The 4,920-nt window shown below is 47.4% G+C and overlaps 1 pseudogene; it reads right to left on the bottom strand.

The window, feature by feature from the left end:
• Nucleotides 1-2,002: 2,002 nt before the first annotated feature.
• On the bottom strand, nt 2,003-3,653 carry LOC111814831 (annotated as a pseudogene).
• Between the last annotated feature and the right edge of the window lie 1,267 nt (nt 3,654-4,920).

Raw genomic sequence — 4,920 nt, 5'->3', positions numbered from 1 at the left:
TTACAACATACAAGGGGGAGAACTGAGAACACATTTAGGTCAGATCTGAACCATGGTGCACTAACTTGATCTTGAGCAGATCAGACCTCTCTTTGATTTGCCATTTTTCCAAGACACCATCCTCTGCAGCTGGCTTGATGTGGGTGTGTTGAATCCACTGTCTCTTTCCGGCTACCTTGACCATGGTGGGAGTGCTCAGGACTACAGGATAAGGTCCCACCCAGCGGGGTCCTAAGGTGGCTGGGTCTCGTTCCTTTATCCAAACTAGAGAGCTTGGTTCTGCAGCCAGGGGGCCATCAAGCCATTCTGGTCTGGGATGCTGGTGTCGGAAGAGGGAGTGTGTAGCCTGCAGCATAGATTGCAGAGCCTGCAAGGACTTAACAAGTTCCTGATTAGAAATAGATGTCAGAATTTCCTCCCCCAGTTTGGGGATTAAGGGAGGTGCTCTACCATACATAGATTTAAAGGGGGTGATCCCGTGTACATAGGGAATATAGCGGGCTCATAATAAAGCAAAAGGAAGGAGACTCACCCAGTTCTCACCAGTTTCCAACCCTAGCTTTGAGATAGTTTCTTTTCTTTCTTTCTTTTTTTTTTTTTTTTGTGGAACCGGAGATTGAACTCAGACCCTTGCGCTTGCCAGGGGAGTGCTTATTCTACTGAGCCATCTCCTCAGCCCCGAAATAGTTTCTTTTAGAGTCCAATTCATCCCTTCCCCTGACTTAAACTCTGAGGCCTATATGCACAATGTAGTTTCCATTCTAATTTTAGAGCTTGGGACAGATTTTTAGTTACCTGGGCTATTAAAGCTGGGCCATTGTCAGACCCCATAGTAATGGGAAGGCCAAATCTGGGAATAATCTCTGTCAGTAACTTTTTTGTCTATTAGAGCTGATTCTGATTGGGTGGCATATGCCTCTGGCCATCCGGTGAGGTATCTACTAGGAGAAGGAGGTAGTGATATCCTCCTTTCCCTGGTCCCATTTTGGTGAAATCAACCTCCCAATGTTCCTCAGGGGATACACCTTGAGCACGCTGTCTTGGCTCAGAAGTAGTTCTGCTAGAGTTTACCTGGGCACAATGAAGACACCATCGGCTTAATTTCTTAGTCAGTCGATTAAGTCAGGGTATGAAATAGGATATCCGCAACAGTTCAGCCAACTTATTTTCTCCCAAGTGAGTCCCTTGATGCATTTGCTGAATGAGTTCTTGGTCCAAAACCTCAGGAAGGAGAATCCTACCATCTGGCAGCATCTGCCAGCCATCTTGTGTGGGTGTTGTTCTTAAACTTTTAGCCAACAAAAGATCTCCATCAGAATAGGTAGGCTGGTCTAGCACTCTAGGTAGCAGGATAGGCAAGAGTACCTCCAGTGGTCCCACTGGTTTTTGTGACACTTCCCTGGCCGTGGCATCTGCCAGAGCATTTCCCTGAGCCACTGGGGAGTCTATCTTCTTGTGTCCCTTGCAGTGAATTATTGCCACTCTCTTAGAGAGCCAGACGGCTTCAAGCAGGTCTAGAATTTTTTGAGGTTTTTGATCTTATGTCCACCGGTGGTCAATAGGCCACGCTCCTGATAAATAGTTTCATGCACATGTAGAGTGGCAAAAGCATACCTGCTGTCAGTATGATGTTCACCTGTTTACCTTGTGCCCAGTGGAGGGCCTGGGTTAAGGCGAGGAGCTCTGCCTGCTGGGCCGAAGTTTTATGTCCTAAGGCTTGCGCCCAAATCACCTGATCCTCTGTGACCACTGCTGCCCCAGCATAGTGGACTCCATCCTGGACAAAACTGCTCCCCTCAGTGTACACAGTAGCTTCGGGATTATCGAGAGGGACGTCAGTGAGGTCTTCTCTCAAACTGGCATTAGCTTCAAGTATCTCGGAGCAGTTATGGAGCGGCATCTTAGGATCATCATCTGGCAGCAAAGTGGCTGGATTCAAAGCTGTAGTAGACAAGAACTTAACACGGGCTGGGTCTAAAAGTAATGCTTCATATTGCATGATTCACGCATTTGACAGCCATCTGTCAGGAGGAATTTTAAGGAGACTTCGCACCGCATGAGGAGCCACAATGTGGAGCTCCTGACCAAACGTAAGCTTAGTAGCTTCCTTTGTCAGGATGGTGGTGGTGGCTATGGCCCTCAGGCAGTTGGGCCAGCCTGCTGCTATGGGATCCAGCCTCTTGGACAGGTATGCTACAGGTCTTTTCCAGGGCCCTAAATATTGAGTCAGGACCCCTGTAGCAATTCCTCTGTTTTCGAACACATGGAGTTGGAATGCTTTTGTCAAGTCAGGCAGTACCAGAGCAAGGGCTCTCTTGAGGGTCTCAAAGGCCTCCTGTTCAGAATCAGTTCTGCAGAGTTTCCCTTTTTGATCCCTTCCAGTACTGGCATAGAGAGGTTGGGCAATCTCAGCAAATCCTATAATCCAGAGTCTGCAATACCCAAGGAGCCCTAGAAATTTTTTTACTTTTCATTTTGTGGTAGCGACAGGTATCTTTAATATTGTTTTGACTCATTTATCAGACAGGATTCACTGTCCTTGCTATAGTCTATAGCCCAAATAGGTTACCTGAGACAAGCAAAGCTGGGCCTTTCTTGTGGAGACTCTATAGCCCATCTTGTCTAGCTCTCGCAGTAAATCTTCAGTGGCCTCTTTATAGGAATCATAGGTGTTAGAAGCCAACAAAAGGTCATCTACACGGCTGGTGAGATGGCTCAGTGGTCTAAAGCACCTACTTAGAACAAGCATAGCAAAGCACAGGGACCGCGGTTCAATCCCCCAGCACCACATGCCAGCCAGCCCCGCCCCTGGTGGGCTGAGCTGGCCACACACACACATAAATAAATAAATAAATAAATAAAAAGGTCATCTACATACTGCAACAGAGTCACTTGGGGATGTTCTCCCCGAAAACTCAGCCAAGTCTTTGCTTAAGGACTCATCAAAACAGTGCTGGTGAGTTTATGAAGCCCTGAGGTAGTCTGATCCAGGTTAATTGCCCTCTCTCCCCCGTCTGAGGATCCACCCACTCAAAAGCAAAAATAGGTTGACTTACCGGGGCCAATGGGAGTGTGAAGAAGGCATCCTTTAAGTCCAGGACTGTATAGAAGATTTGGTCCAGGGGCAGCAGACTCAGAAGCGTATATGGGTTGGGCACTGTGGGATGGATGGTTTCCACCCTTTGGTTTACTTCCCGTAAATCTTGAACAGGTGTATAGTCTGTAGTTCCGGGTTTCTGAACTGGTAACAGGGGTGTATTCCAAGCAGACTTACAGGGTACAAGGATGCCCTCTTTCTTGAGTCTCTGTATGTGGACACTCATCCCTACCCTGGCTTGTAGACTTAAAGGGTACTGGCGGACTCGGATAGGGGACACTCCAGGTAGAAGAGCGACCACCACCGGTGGCTGGTGGATGTCTAAGCCAGGAGGGTTGTTCGCAGCCCACACTCTAGGGATCTCAGATGTCCATCTGATAAGCAGGTCAGAGGGGGCCTCTTTGGGTCCCTCACGGGCTAGCAGCAAATGTTCCTCCGTCAATGGGCAAGTATATAGAATGGCAGGGGCAAAGGATTTTCTTCCCATTTCCCAAATGAAACCTTTTAGAGTTCTCTTCAAAGGAGATCTGTGCTTGTAATTTGTGGAGCAAGTCATGGCCAATCTGAGGGTATGGGCACTCTGGCATAACTAGGAAGGAGTGGGTCATCTGTCTTGTTCCCAGATTTCCTATACGGGCCTGAGTCCAAGGATATGACTTGGTTTTTCTGGTAGCTCCTTGTATGCATATTTTTTTTTTCCTGACAGAGGCCCTGTCAGTTGTTGCAAGACAGAGTAGGTAGCTCTGGTATCTACCAGAAAGTCAGCAGGTTGGCCCCCTACCTCTAAAGTAACCATGGGCTCTTGGGGGCTGGGTTTAGAGCCCTGGCACTGTCAGTTTTTCCCTTCCTATACCAAAACCTGAGTAGGCTTCTTTTTCTTTGGGCACTGATATTTCCAGTGTCCCCCCTCTTTACAATAGGCACACTGATTCTTGTTAAGAGATATCTTTTTTTTACCTCTATTTTTCTGGCTCTTAACTTTTTTTTTTTTTTTTTTTTTTTAGTTTTTCTCTCCCATGGCAATCAGGACTTTAGCCATTTTCTTATTTAATTTAATTCTAGGGTCCTCTCTGTTATTGAAAACTTGCTGAGCTCTCTTCACCAATTCGGTCAGTGGCTTTCCTTCAAATCCTTCAATCCTTTGTAACTTCCTCCTAATGTCTGGGACACACTGAGAAACAAAAGCTATGTCTACCACTTGGTGGTTTTCAAAGGCCTCAGGGTCGATCAGAGTATATATCCAATATGCCTCCTGGAAGCGATCAAGGAAAGCCGCAGGTGATTCATCTGGTCCCTGACTCACCTCTGTAACTTTAGACAAATTGGTAGGCTTTTTAGCCACCTCCCTGATAGCCCTTAACAGAAACTGGCAATCCCTTTTGGAGCCTCCTTACCTCCATAGGAATTAGGATCCCATTTCAGGTGGATCAAAGGGAAGGACTCTTCCAGTCCTGCAGGGTCTGAGGCCAGTTGACCGTCCGGGCCTAAAACCAGTTTTTGTCAAAGTTCCCGGATCCGCTCTCAAAGTTCTTCTGGTGTAAAGAGGGTCTGTAAAAGCTGTTGGCAATCATCCCAAGTGGGCTGGTGGGTGAAAAACACAGACTCTAGGAGAGATATAAGCCCTTGGGGGTTCTGAGAGAAAGAGCGGTTCTGATTCTTCCAGTTGTATAAGTCACTAGTCGAAAAAGGAACATAAATCATGAAAGGGCGGTCTTCTTCCCCTAGTTGCTCATGCAGGGGAAGGACTGCGGCTGGCGCTGAGGGCCAGACAGCGGAGGCTGAGAAAAAGGCAGTCCGCTGTGGGTGTGCGGTGGACTTAAAGG

The sequence above is a fragment of the Octodon degus genome, unplaced genomic scaffold (genome assembly GCF_000260255.1).
Source record: "Octodon degus isolate 3935 unplaced genomic scaffold, OctDeg1.0 scaffold00611, whole genome shotgun sequence".
Taxonomy (NCBI): domain Eukaryota; kingdom Metazoa; phylum Chordata; class Mammalia; order Rodentia; family Octodontidae; genus Octodon; species Octodon degus.
Note: the sequence above shows the minus strand (reverse complement) of the source record. Positions and strands in the feature narration are given on the sequence as shown.